Source organism: Rhinolophus ferrumequinum, chromosome 21, assembly GCF_004115265.2.
Source record: "Rhinolophus ferrumequinum isolate MPI-CBG mRhiFer1 chromosome 21, mRhiFer1_v1.p, whole genome shotgun sequence".
Taxonomy (NCBI): domain Eukaryota; kingdom Metazoa; phylum Chordata; class Mammalia; order Chiroptera; family Rhinolophidae; genus Rhinolophus; species Rhinolophus ferrumequinum.
The window spans coordinates 446,588-461,770 of NC_046304.1; the positions used below are offsets into that span (position 1 = coordinate 446,588).

The following is a 15,183-nucleotide window of genomic DNA, read 5'->3' on the forward strand; positions in this document are numbered from 1 at the left end:
GACAGAGAAAGATAAGTTCCATATGATCTCACTTATTTGCGGATTCTAAAGAAAAGAATAAGTGAATGAACTAATCAGAAACTGTTTGGGAGACAATGAGGAAAAACTGAGGGTTGCTAGATGGGCGGGGGGAGTGGGGGGTGGGGGGGAGGGTGAGGGGATTGGAGGGCAGTCGGTGACCACAGGATGGCCACGGGGTTTGAAAATTAATCTGGGGAACGTAATTTGGTGGTTACCAGAGCGTAAGGGGGTTGGGGGGTGGGGGATGAGGGTGAGGGGGATCAAATGTACGGTGATGGAAGGGGAGCTGACTCTGGGTGGTGAACACACAGTGTGATTTATGGATGATGTGATACAGAATTGTACACCTGAAATCTATGTAATTCTACTAACAATTGTCACCCCAATAAATTAAAAAATAAATAAATAAATAAATAAAAAATACACTTCTAACATAAAAGGTATCATAGAAATCTATCTATAATGTGCTTTTTCACTAAATGATACATTTTGACAAGCCAGGTTACAAAATAGAGACCCAGTGCGTCCTTTTACACTGCTGCCCGTATTCGGTGCGGACATGCCCGATGTAGCGGGTTAGCCTCCTAACAGGCCTCCTCATGCCATGTGCACGTCTTTGCAGGAACGGTAAGAAGGGAGCCATGGGGTCACGGGGATTGTCCCACCAGAAGGGTAGGAGGGCGCATTTCCACAGAGTGCACCTCGTAAGGCGCATTCCAAAGGGGGAAATATAGGACACTGCAATGCATTTACCCAAGCGTATGAATCACAAACAGAAACGTAAGCACAACTCACCAAAGCCCTAGAGACCAAGGAGAACTACTGGTGTTTACCATGGAAAACAGCTCTGGAGCAGAAGCAGCAAACCACAGCCCATGGGCCAAATCAGGTCCCTCCAAAGATTACTGCTGTAACCAAAAGAGCCACACCCACGGTTTACAAACTGCCTATGGGTATAGTGGTACATAGGAGGTGAGTATAAGCTGCAGGGCCTAAAATAGTTCTTATCCAGCCTCTACAGAAAAACTGGCTGACCCCTGCTGAACAGCACATTGTGGGGCAGAGTGGCTGTTATAAATGAAAGAAATACCATTTACTCATCAATACTCAAGAGTTAGGTGTGTTCTAACACCATCTCTCAACCGATATATGTCTGTTCAGGAACAGAAGGTACAGGTCTAGAAAAGGAAACAAAAAATTCATTCTCCTGTAGTTCTAAACACATGCTTTGGAGTCACTCATGTTTGCGTCGTGGCTCGTCCTTTCCTGTAACTTACGGCGAGGCCCTGCCTGAGTTACTTAACCTTGCTCGTCCATACAGCTGTGAATACTGACCTCACATACAGGGTTACTGTAAAACTAATTTCTGTACGGCACTTAACACAGTGCCCCACTTACAGGATATGCTTGGTAAATGGAAGTTACATATGAATCAACTTGTAGTATCCTGGTTATGTACCAAACAAGTACAGTAATATGCATGGGTGACTATCATTTTACAAACCCCCAACCTTCAAATACAAAGCTCCTTAAAGTATAACAGTGTTTTTAAGAGGACTTGGAAGAACGAAAGCACCTGCGTAGGAAGAGATCTTAGAGGTGATTCAGCCCAGCTACAGGACTCCTGCCAAGAAGCCACTCCACAGATGTTTGAACAGCCCCAAGAGTCTAATGCCCACAGCCTGAGAGCCCAGCCACTCCAAAGTCTCCTTTAGAACACAGCAAGATTCCTCTCCTGCAGCCTCCACCCAACTGGTCCTTAAAGATTATCCTCAGAAACATGACAATCACCAGGATGAGGGTGGCGAAGGTTCATTAGTACAGACTGTAGTATGAAATGAAGACTCAAGACAACACTTCCAGACTTTCGATCAAGATTTACAGGACACATCAAATTTCTTTGTCATAGGACAGTCCTCACTCTATCTCAAAATGGCTGTCTTGTCTCTGTATTCTCTTCTCCAGGATATTTCCTTATCTGAACCTTTCCATATTTGTCCTAGTTTAAATGCCCTTCATCACTCTGACTGTCATCTGCAAAGTTCCAGTCCTCAGATATTAGGTTTCTATAATCGAAACTAAACCTAATCCACCCTCAAAATGGCACAGGCTGGGAGTCCAGTTGGAAACGGTTATCAATAGTCATGTTCTGTGACCTTTGATGAAACATAAGAGCTGTGGCTTTAGTTCTTCTTTCTCCTGTTGGAAGTTCAAGTTGTGCTGTTTACCAAGCTGCAAGAAAAATGAGTTTTAAAGATTATCTTTAGAAACATAATGATCCCCAGGATGGGGCTAGGAGAAGTTTCATTAGCATAGGCTTTAGCACGAAATCAAGAGTAAAGAGAACATTCACAGACTTCCAGTCAAGATGCCAGAGTAGGTATACCCATAATACCCCATAAAACCAGCGAGAATTGGGTCTGAGAAAACCAAAAGGTTGTTTAGAGGCAGAGTGAGTGTACTGACTCACCTGCTCACAAACCCACTCACTCTAAGCTCCAGTGCCGGGGCAGCAGCTGAAAATGTGCTGGGACATACGGGAAAGAACTCAGTTGACCCACTTCAGGGCAAGAGCTAGAGAAACAGAGGCTGGAGCAACTCTCTCTGGGGATGGAAGCGCTGGCAGACACTATTGTTCCTTTGTTGAATTCTCCCTCCACACAGCCAGCAGGCGCAGGAGGGCACCAAATCTGTGCTCTCCATTAACCTGGCTAACACTGTTCGCCCCACCCTGGTGATTCCGAGACCCCGCCTCACCCTATTTGAGACCGGCCCAAGCCTCTTCCAGCTGCTCCTCTACACAAGCAGCCTGCCTTAGCTTGTACTGCAGGCTTTTCCAAAATCTCTGAGATGTCCACAAATCCCAAACAAGCAGCAGCTGGAATTGATGTGCCTTATAGCTCCAAATGGCCCCCAGCCCAGCAAAAGTAACAACTGGTCTCAACTTGCATTGCACTCCCATGAGGTGGCCCCAGGCCTAGCATAGCAGCGGCTGGCCTCACTTCACATCATGGTTGCCCATCAAAGGGTCACAAGCCCAGCACAAGTGGCAGCTGGCCTTGAACCACAGCACAGCCTGTCCCAAGTGCCTCCAAGCCCAGCACAAGTAGCAACCAACCACAGATCACTTTGTAGCTCCCACCAGGAGGCCCCAAGCCTGGCACAAGTGACAGCTGAGCTTAGTCTGCACCAGAGCCCCTCCCAAGAGGTTCCAGAACCAACATACCCAGAGGCCAGCTTCAGACCATACCAGACCACCACCCAACCAGCTCCACAAATGGGACACCTAAATGGTGGACTCACCTGGCACCAGAGTATTGCTAAAGCAACTCCCACTGCATAAGGTCAGCCCCTACACAACAGTTTGTCCACTGTCGTCATGGTCAGCCCTCACAGCCAGTCAGCCTGACGGTCAACTCCACCTATTGTACCAACAGCAATCGAGACTCAACTACAAAAGGAGGACACTTAACAACCTACACAGGGGAAAACTGGAGCACCTGGTTGAAGTGACCAGGGGGACTGTGCCACCGGGCCCCAGAAGACACCTTCTACGTAAGGCTATTCTGCCAAGACCAGGAAACATACCAGATCTACCTAATACCTAGAAACAAACACAAAATCAGCCAAAATGAAAACACAAAGAAACATATCCAAATGAAAGAATAGTGCAAAACTCTAGAAAAAAAATTGAACGAAATGGAGACAAGCAATCTACCAGATACAGAGTTCAAAATACTGGTTATAAGGACATGCAATAAACTCAGGAGAATAGATGAACTCAACAAGAACTTCAACAAAGAGATAGAAAACATAAAAAAGAACCAGTCAGAAATGAAGACTACATTATAGGGAAACAACAGATTAGATGAAGCAGAGCATTGAATTGGTGATTGGGAAGACAAAGTGGTGGGAAACACCCAATCAGAACAGCAAAAAGAAAAAAAAAAAATGAGAATAGTTTAAGGGACCTCTGGGACAACATCAGGTGTACCAATATTTGCATCATAGGAGTACCAGAAAGAGAAGAGAACAAAGGGGATTGAAAACCTATTTGAAGAAATAACCCTTACCTGGGAAAGGAAATAAACATACAAATCCAGGAAGTACAGAGAGTCCCAAACAAGATGAACCCCATCAGGCCCACACCAAGATACATCATAATTAAAATACCAAAGGTTAAATACAAAAAGAGAATCTTAAAAACAGCAAAAGAAAAGCAGTTAGTTACCGATAAGGGAACTCCCATAAGACTGTCAGCTGGTTTTTCAACAGAAACTTTTTAGGCCAGAAGAAACTGGCACAAAATATTCAAAGCGATACAAAGCAAAGACCTACAACAAAGATTGCTCTACCCAGCAAGGCTATCATTTAGAATTGAGAGATAAAGAGCTTCTCAGACGAGAAAAAGCTAAAGGAGTTCATCACCACCAAACGAGTATTACAAGAAATGTTAAAGGGACTTCTTTAAGAAGAAAAGATAAAAAATCTGAATAAGAAAATACAGCAAAGAAAAAAATTCTAACTGACAAAGGCAAACAGTAAAAGCAGTAGATCAACCAACTATAAAGCCAGCACAAAAATTAAAAGACAAAAGTAGAAAATCATTGTGTAATTACAACAAATTAAGGGACACACACAAACTCAAAATAAGTAAAAAATAATGAGAAAAACATAAACGTAGGAGGGTTGAGTAAAAGTTGTAGTAATTTTAGAATGTGTTCAAACTTAAGCAAACATCATCTTCAAATAAAACTGCTGTAAACATAGCTTGGTGTATATGAAACACATGGTAACCATAAATCAAATATCCATAAGAGGTATACAAGAAATAAATAGAAAAGAATCCAAACATAACACTATAGAAAGTCATCCACATACAAGATTAGAGAGCAAAAGAATAAGAAAGGAACAGGGAAGAACTACAAAAACAATCAGAAAACAATTAATAAAATGGCAATAATTACATACCTATCAATTACTTTAAATGTAAATGGACTAAATGCTCCAATGAAAAGACATAGGGTGGCTGAATGAGTAAAAAAACAAGATCCATACATATGCTGCCTACAAGAGACCCACTTCAGATCAAAAGACATACACAGACTAAAAGTAAAGGGATGGAAAAATATATTTCATTCAAATGGAAACAAAAAAAGCAAAAAAAAGAGCTGGGTAGCAATACTTATATCAGACAAGATAGACTTTAAAACAAAAGCTGTAACAAGAGACAAAGAAGGACATTTCATAATGATAAAGGGATTAATCCAACAAGAGGACATAAGTCTTGTAAATATTTACACACCCAACATAGAAACATCTAAATATATAAAGCAAATAGTGACAGACATAAGAGATTGACAGTAAGACAATAATATTAGGAGATTTTAACACCCCATTGACATCAATGGACAGATCACCCAGATGGAACATCAACAAGGAGACAGTGGCCTTAAATGACACATTAGGCCAGAAGAACTTAATTGATGTTTTTAGAACATTTCGCCCAAAAGTAGCAGAAATACATTCTTTTCAAGTGCACAGGGAACATTTCCAGGATAGACCACATGATAGGCCACCAAAAAAAAATCTCAATAAATTTAAGATTGAAATCATACCAAGCATCTTCTCTGATTACAGTGTTATGAAACTAAAAATCAACTACAAGAAAACTGAAAAACAAAACACGAGGAGCCTATATAACATGCTACTAAACAATGAATGGATTAACAATGAGATCAAGGATATGAAAAGAAACCTTGAGACAAATGAAATTGAAAACTCGACAACGCAAAATCTATTGGACACAGCTAAAGCAGTTCTAAGAGGGAAATTCATTGCAATACAGACCTACCTAAAGAAAAAAGAAAAATCTCAAATAAACAATCTAACCTTACACCTAAAGGAACTAGAAGAAACAAAGTTCAAAGTGAGTAGAAGGATGGAAATAACAAAGATCAGAGCAGAAATAAATAGAATAGAGTCTAAAAAAAAAGTAGAAAATATCAATGAAACCAAGAGGTGGTTCTTTGAAAAGGTAAACAAACTGATAACCCTTTAGACAGACTCATCAAGAAGAAAAGTGAGAGGGTCCAAAGAAATAAAATCAGAAATGAAAGAGAAGTAACAACTGACACCACAGAAATAAATAGGATTATCAGGAACTACTATAGATAATTATATGCCAACAAATTGAACAACCTGGAAGAAATGGATACATTCCTAAGAACATAACCATCTTCTAAGGCCGAGCCAGAAAGAAAGAATATCTGAAAAGACCAATAACTACTTAGGAAATCAAATCAGTAATCAAAACACTCACGATGAACAGAAGTCCTGTACCAGATGGCTTCACAGGTGAATTTTACCAAACATTCAAAGAAGTAATACCTACCTTTCTGAAACTATTCCAAAAACCTGAAGAAGAGGGAAGGCTCCCAAACTCATTTTACGAGGCCAACAATATCTTGATACCAAAACCAAAGACACTACAAAAGAATAAAATTATAGGCCAATATCCCTAATGAACATAGATGGAAAAATCCTCAACAAAATATCAGCAAACCAAATTCAGTAATACCTTAAAAAGATCATACACCATGATCAAGTGGGATTTATTCCCGGAGTGCAAGGTTGGTTCAACATCCAGAAATCAATTAATGTGATACATCACATGAAGAAAATCATGGATAAAAACCATATGATCATATAAAAAGATGCAGAAAAAGCATTTGATAAAATCCTACATCAATTTATAATCAAAACTCTTAGTACAGTGGGGATAGAAGGAACAACATACGTCAACATAATAAAGGCCATACATGACAAACCTACAACTAACATATTCAACACTGAGAAGCTGAAAGGGATTTCCTGAAGATCAGGAACAAGACAAGGATATCTACTCCCACCACTTTTATTCAACATAGTACTGGAAGTCCTAGTCACTGCAATCAGACAAGAAAAAGAAATAAAAGGCAGCAGGATATACATGCTCAAAGTGGGGAAAAAAAGTAAAACTGTCATTCTTTGCAGATGACATGATACTCTATAGAGAAAACCCTAAAGATTCCACCAAAAAACAACTAAAACTGATAAACGAATTCAATAAAAGCAGGATACAAAATTAATATTCAGAAATCAGTTGCATTTTTATATACCAATAGCAAACTATCAGAAAGAGAAATTAAGAAAAGAATCCCATTTACAATAGCATCAAAAATAATACAATACCTAGGAATAAATTTAACCAATGAGGTAAAAGACCTGTACTTGGAAAATTATAAGACACTGAAGTAAAAAATAGGAGAGAGAAAATACAAATAAATGGAAACATATACCTTGCTCATGGATAGGAAGAATCAACATTGTTAAAATGTCCATATTACTCAAAGCAAACTACAGATTCAATGCAATCCCTATCAGAACACCACTGGCATTCTTACAGAACTAGAACAAATAATCCTAAAATTTATATGGAACCACAAAATACCCCAAATAGCCAAAGCAATATTGAGAAAGAAGAACAAAATTGGATGTAACATGCTACCTGATATGAAACTATACTACAAGGCTATAATAATCAAAACAGCATGGTACTGACATAAAAACAGACACATTGATCAATGGAACAGAAGAGAGAGCCCAGAAATAAATCCATGTCTATATGGTCATTTAATCTATGACAAAGGAAACAAGAATTTACACAGGGGTAAAGACAGTCTACTTAATAAATGGTGCTGGGAAAACTGGACAGATACACGCAAAAAAATGAAACTGGACCACCTTCTTATGCCATATACAAGAACAAACTCAAAATGGATTAAAGATTTAAATGTAAGACCCAAAACCACAAAACTCCTAAAAGAAAATCTAGGAAGTAAACTCGCAGATATTACCCTTAGTAATATTTTTACTGATATATTTCCTCAGGTGAGGGAAACAAAAGAAAAAATAAACAAATCGGACTACATCAAAATAGAAAGCTTTTTCACAGGAAAGGAAACCATCAACAAAATGAAAAGACATCCTACTGAATGGGAAAAGACATTTGCCAACGATACATATGATAAAGGGTTAATATTAAAAATTTATAAAAAATTCATACAACACCAAAAAAGCAAACAATCCGATTTTAAAAAATGGGCAGAAGACCTGAATAGACATTTCTCTAAAGAGGACACACAGATGGCCAATAGACATATGAAAGATGCTCAACGTCACTAATCATCAGAGAAATGCAAATAAAAACCACAAAGAGATACCATCTCACAACAGTCAGAATGCCATCATCAATAAATCAACAAAAATTAAGTACTGGCAAGGATGTGGAGAAAAGGGAACTCTTGTGCACTGTTGGTGGGACTGCAGATTGGTGCAGCCACTATGGAAAACACTATGGAGGTTCCTAAAAAAATTAAAAATAGAACTACCTTATGACCCAGCAATTCCACTTTTGGATATTTATCCAAAGAAATCCAAAACACTAATTTGAAAAAAATATATGCACCCCTATATTCATTGCAGCGTTATTTACAATAGTTAAGATATGAAAGCAACCTAAGTCTCGATCGATAGGTGAATGGATAAAGAAGTGGTACATATATACAATGGAATATTATTCAACCATTAAAAAGAATGAAATCTTACCATTTACAACAGCATGGATGAACCTAGAGAGTATTATGCTTAAGTGAAATATATCAGACAGAGAAAGACAAATACCATGACTTCACTTCTATGTAGAATCTAAGAAACAAAATAAATGAACAAAACAGAAACAAACTCATAGATACAGAGAACAAATTGGTGGTTGCTAAATGGGAAGGGGTTTGGGGGATAGGTGAGAAAGGTGAAAGGGATTAAAATGTACAAACTGCCAGTTATTAAAATAGTGACAGCAATGTAAAGTACAGCACAGGGAATATAATCAATAATATTGGAATAACTAGGTATGGTGTCAGATGGGTACTGGACTTATCGAGGTCATCACTTCACAAGGTATTAAATGTCTAATCACTACGTTGTACACCTGAAACTCACATAAGATTGTATGTCAACCGTAACTGGAAAAAAAATTTTTAAAAAAGAACCACAGGTATACGCAACACACATAAAAGAGAACACTCCCATTTTTCTCCAGATAAACTAGTTGCTTTTTCATTTTCCTAAATGTACTTTAGAATGTGTGAGAATGATTTATAGCACAAATGAAAACACACCCTTTTCAGAGAATCTCAGCATCTTTCAAAAAGCAAATCATACTCCTCTGAACGAGATTTAACAATTTAAGTCTCATGACTGAAACCACACTGAAAAACCACTTGTTTTGGACATGCTACCAATTATTTCAAAACCACTCATCCATATTTCCGATGAGGAAGGCTTCCTTAGTGTGTTGCTTTCCCCCTAACGTGGTCCCTGTGCAAATAACTTCTAGCTAAAGATGGCTAGAGGAGGAATGGGAAGACTTGAGTTTGCCTTCCACAGTTTACGTTACCAGGCCTTGGGCAGGTCCGTTGGCCCGGCAGCGTCAGCCTTTCCCTTCCTGACAACAGACAGACACCTGGTAAAAACAGCTTCTCCCACCAGAATTTAAGGTCCAGGACAGCAGAGATCCTTTTACCATTATATTCTCTGCTGTACACCCAGTGCCTAGAACAGCACAGCTGGCAGGTGGTAGAGGCTCAACAAACGTTTATTAAATAACTAATGTCTGTTGAATAAAGCCTGAACTCACAGTATTGCACTGATTAACAAATGGAATTGAAAGTAGTTTGCAAACTTAAAGGTTTCATAAAGTATAAAGAATTATTTTTACTAGTGATGTGCCTCAAAGAAAATTTGCCTTTTTTATATCAGTATTGAAGAGAATTAGAAGGACAAAACCTAACTTGAGTTAATCTTCCATGCCTCTGTGATCCCAAGCACTTCGTTCATCAGAACGATTTCTTATGGCTAATACCATTTTCTGACGGCTCTGAATTCTTACAACTCAATAAAGCGGGTACTACCATGTTTCCCTGAAAATAAGACCGGGTCTTATATTAAGTTTTGCTCCAAAAGACACATTAGGGCTTATGTTCAGGGGATGTCTTTCTGAAAAATCATGCTAGGGCTTATTTTCTGGTTACGTCTTATTTTCGGGGAAACACAGTAGAAGTAGACCTATTTTAAACATGGGGGAAATGAAGCCTGGAGATGAAAAAACTTACTGGAGCTGCATGGTCTCCAAGCAGCAGACATCATCCCTCAGTCCAATTTGTAGCACAGACAGTTGTATAGGAGGACGGCTGGCTACACAGCCTGTTTGTTTCCCAACAACACAAAACATGACTTGACACCCTGCTGAACTCCGCATTATGGTTAGTGGGATTGGACAAATATCCAGATTTTGAAAAAACGTCTATTGTAAATATGCCTTGTTTGGAAAACAATTTCTATCAAGTACCAAAGAATGAACACATAACTTTAATTCAGCATTTCCTATTTGGTAATTTATCCCAAGGAAAGAAAAAGCTATATGCTCAATAATGGTCACTAGAAGATTTAAGAGGACACTGCACATATGGAAAGGTTTTATAATGGGCTAATTAAGTAAAACTCTAAATACACAATATTTTAAAACACGGTAAATATCTGGGACTACGCAAAAGTACTTATGTTAAATGAAGAAGAGCAGAATTGCGTCTCCTCTGATCAAAACTGTGTGATAATGGTATAGTCCAGGGCAAGATAGGAATACAGACAAAAAGAGGGGAATGATTTAGTGGGGTTCATAACGTGAATGAATTATTTTTATTTGTGCATTTAAATTTTTAAACATTACAAATCACACTTTCTCACGTCACAAATTCCCACTCCGCATTTCCTTATTCCCTACAAAAGCTAAACATCCAAATTGCGCCAATACTAAAATAGAGGGGGGGAATTTTTATCACCGATGTAATACATGGGGGAAAACATTTTAAAGTAGAATTCCTAAAAATTACATCAAGGTGCTCCCTCAACCTCTGCTGGATGAGTTCTGAGCGGAATAAGAACACCGTTTGGCGGGTAAAGAAATGTCCGCGACTGACAAGGCCAGTCGAATTAAAATTAGGGGCTCTGTCAGGCTGGAGGATCGGTGATGGCGGCTCCGAGGCTTCTTTTCTGAGCCACCCAACCGCAGGTCCCCTACTTAGGGCTCGACTCCCATCGGCGTCTGGCGGGGGGAGCCCCGCCGGCCCCGCGCCGGGCCCGGCCCCGCGGACCCAGACGCGAGAGGAGAGCAGGAGGGAGGAGGCGGCTGTGGGAGTGAGGCCGGGGTCTCCCGGCTGCACCCGCTGGCCGCCGCCCAGGCACCCGGCCCATCAGCAGCCGGCGCCGCGGGGCTCCCCGCCCCTTGCACCTGCGCCCCGCAGTGCGGGGCCCGCCGGTCCGCGCCGCCACTCGTCGCTGGCCCCCGCCCGCCTACCTGGCCCCGACCCCAGCCCCGGCCCCGCCGCAGCCTCCGCTGCCGAAGGAAGAAAGGACCAGGTCTCCAGGCGATGTTTCTAGGAGCAAAATGGCGACTCCAAGCGCAAGTAGGGCGTCCGCGGCGACTACGAGGCCTGTGGGCAGGGCAGGGGGCGGGGCAGGGGCGGGGCCCAGGAGCGGGGCAGGCCGAGCACCTGGCTCAGGGATGGGGGCGTGCCCCACCCAGCGAGAGCAGTCTCTTCCGGCCTGGCGGTGCGTGGGGTGGGGGCGGGGAGAGGAGGTGGGTGGGGCTGAGCCTCTGGACCCCAAGGATGCTGCCAGCTCTGGAGCCCCTGTGAAAGCGAGAGGCGGGTTTCAAGGAATATGAGTGTGCCCGGAGTATGATGTTTGGAATTATAGATGTCTGGGTTCAAGTTTTTACTGGCCTGTAACCTTGGGCAAAGTCATTTAGGCTCTCTGAGCCTCAATTTCCTCATCTGAAAAGCGGAGGTGATAGAACCGCTCCTCTCTTACAGCTGTTAGGAGGATTTCGTGAGAACACCTGCAGAGCTTTTAGCAGTTCCGGAGCTTTTAGCAGTTCCTGGCGTATGGTAAACGCTCAGTTTTTTTATTGTTTGCTTTGCTGCGCTTTCTTTTTTTATTATAAAGGAATTGTGCTTTTGGTATCCATTGCCTGAATTCTTTATAAGTATGTGTTACCCTTGTCCTGCGGGAGACCCTGCTCGCTGCGCTATTTGTTGTGCCAGGCAGCCTGCGGGGTCTGTGGTCCCTCTCCCCACATAAGAACACAGGATATGGTGAGGCCAAAAAGGAACACCCACGGAGCCATAGATAAGGGAGTCATACCACTATAGTCTCACTAGAGGCTGGAGTCACAGGACCTGTAACCTGCTGTCCGCTTCTCTGCCTGCCAACCAACTGACTCCACTCACTGACTCACCAACCAGCGCAGCTGCCACAGTTATATCAGTGGCTGATTGACTAACTGGTTACAGCTGATGGCCAACCAGCCACAGCTGACGGCCATCTACTACCCGAGCCAGCACCTTTCCACGGGAGGCCGAGAGCCTGGAAACTGCTCTCTGGGACTCTGTCCCCACAACCCTTTATTATATTTATAACATAACAATAGCAAACACGTATGTAGCACTTACCATGTGTCAGGCCAGGTCCTCTTACGTGCTTATCATTTATTAACCTAACGAGAGTATGAGGTAGGTAGGTATTATATCTCCATTTTAGTAGTTGTGGGAAATGAGACACCAACGTCAAATAATTTGCCCAATGACAAAGTGGACAAGAATTTCAGTCCAGACTAATGTCTGCACTAAGTTCATTAACTTCTATACCGCATCTCCAACTCTGTTTTAGACTTTTCACAAGAGTGAGGCATGAAATAATTCACTGGTGGTTGCGCAGCTAGCTAGAAGTAGCCAGTCCTCATAGGCCAACCTCTTATTTTACCATGGAGGATGTGGGGACAGAGCCAGGAGTGCAGTTTCCAGGCTCTCGCCCTCACGTGGAAAGGTGCTCACTCGGGTAGTAAATGGCCATCAACTGTGATTGATTGGTGGCCATCAGCTGTGGCTAGTTGGCCGTCAGCTGTAACCAGGAACCAGGGAGCCATTGGCCACTAGTATGTGGCTCCCGTTGCTGCGCTGGCAGAAAATGGAGGCTAGCGGGAGGCTGGTGGCTGGGCTGGCGGGAGTGGATTGCAGTTAGCACGGCGGATTACAGCTAGCAAGTGAGGTTGGTTGACAGAGAGAAGTGGACGGCAGGTTGCGGATCGTGTGGCTCCTGCTTCCTGTGTCTCCAACCCAGCCGCCAGCAACAATATAGTGGTATGACTCCCCTATCTATGGCTCTGTGGGTGTTCCTTTTTGGCTTCACCATGTCCTGCGTTCTTATGTGGGGAGCAGGAGCTGAGACCTGCATGACAGAGGAATACAAACATCTCAATTTATGAATTATAAATTCATAATGCAGTCATTTGAGACAGTTCCTTTGCCTGACAGCTTTACAGGAACACATTTTTGCAAAGAGCAAGGCCCACGATCCCACTGATAAATTCGTGTGACAAAACTGAATCCTCTCTCAGCAGACCTTATTGGGTTGATTTCCTTTCTACACTCTTCTAAACCGGGACCCACCCTGCCTCCCCTTTTTTTGCTGGCATTGGCTCCACCCTTCATGCCACATGCAGGCATGTGACCTCATCTGACCAATCAGAGGAGCTCATCCCTCTCAGCTCGCTGAATTCTCCTCAAGGAGCCAACTGGAGGGTAGGAAACTCGATTTCTAGCAGTGTGGAGCTAGAGGCTCCGTTCTCTTGCAGTTGCTGTGAGATGCTGAGAGAGGAAGATAGAGGGAGGAATATAAAGGGCCCCAGTTGAGTTTAAGCTGAATCTGAAGTCCGTAGGTCTCTGGAGTTCGCAATTATGGGAGCCAATAAAGTTCTCCCTTCCATCTTCTGAAGCCAGTGTGCATTGGGTTTCTATCACTCCCAGAGGCCTGCATGTTCTCCCCCTTCTTACTTTTCAGTGTTCTTTCTCAGCCTGGTCCTCCATCCCTGAACTATAGAGCCTTTGCACATGCTGTTCCTGCCTCCAGGAAGAGGAACTTCCTCCTGCAGTCCTCTCCCTCCTTAACTCCTATGGAACTACCTCTCAGGGGGCTAATTAGCTCAGTTGGTTACAGTGTGGTGCTAATAACCAAAGTTGTGGGTTTGGTCCCCGCGTGGGCCACTGTGAGCTGCGCCCTCCTTGACAAAATAAAAATAAATAAACTACATCTCAGCTGAATTGTCATTTTCCAGCCTTCCCTAAACCACTCCTCTACCTCCCGAAAAAATCCCTATTTCAAGTACTTTTCCTTCATTAAGCTTATGATTGCTAATGCTAATTATGTATTTATTTGGATGATTATTTTATAAATACCCCCATGTAGGCAGGTCCCTATCTGTTCTGCTGATCACTGTTTCCCAGTACCCAACACATTGCCTGGCACAAGTATGGTAGTCAAGAAATGTCTGTAAAATGAGTGACATCAGAATTACCCCCCGCCTTGGTGAACAGGAAATGGGCAGTAGTACAGAATTATTCAGGCATACCTCATTTTACTGTGTTTAACTTTACTGTGCTTCACGGATATTGTGTTTTTTTAACACACTGAAGGTTTGTGGCAACCCTGCAAATTCTATCTGTGCCATTTTTCCAACAGCATGTCTCTGTGCCAACAAAGTGTGCAACAGCATGTCCCACAGCATGTCTCTGTGCCACATTTTGGTAATTCTCATAAATTCTAACTTTTTCATTATTATTTGTTAGAGTGATCTGTGATCAGTGACCTTTGATATTACTATTATATTGTTTTGGGGCACCATGAACCACACCCATATAAGACAGCAAACCTAACTGATAAATGTTTGTGTGTTCTGACAGCTCCACCGACCAACCAATCTTTCTCTTACCTTGGGCCTTCCTATTCCCTGACACAACAATATTGAAATTAAATTAATTAATAACACTACAATAGCCTCTAAGTGTTCAAATGAAAGAAGAATCACATGTCTCTCACTTTAAATCCAAACCTAGAAATGATTAAGTTTAGTGAGGAAGACGTGTTAAAGCCAAGACAGGCCAAAAGCTAGGCCTCTTGCGCCAAATAGTTCGCCAAGTTGGAAATGTTCTTGAAGGAAATTAAAAC

The 15,183-nt window shown here is 42.0% G+C and overlaps 1 protein-coding gene across 1 annotated transcript in view; it reads right to left on the reverse strand.

Moving 5' to 3' along the window:
* PRPSAP2 (phosphoribosyl pyrophosphate synthetase associated protein 2) overlaps nt 1–11,621 on the reverse strand; it is a 44,928-nt gene extending 33,307 nt beyond the window's left edge. The window contains exon 1 of the mRNA XM_033090433.1: nt 11,477–11,621. The gene's annotated coding sequence lies outside the window, so the exon portion shown is untranslated. The remainder of the gene's footprint in view (nt 1–11,476) is intronic.
* Nucleotides 11,622–15,183: the final 3,562 nt, after the last annotated feature.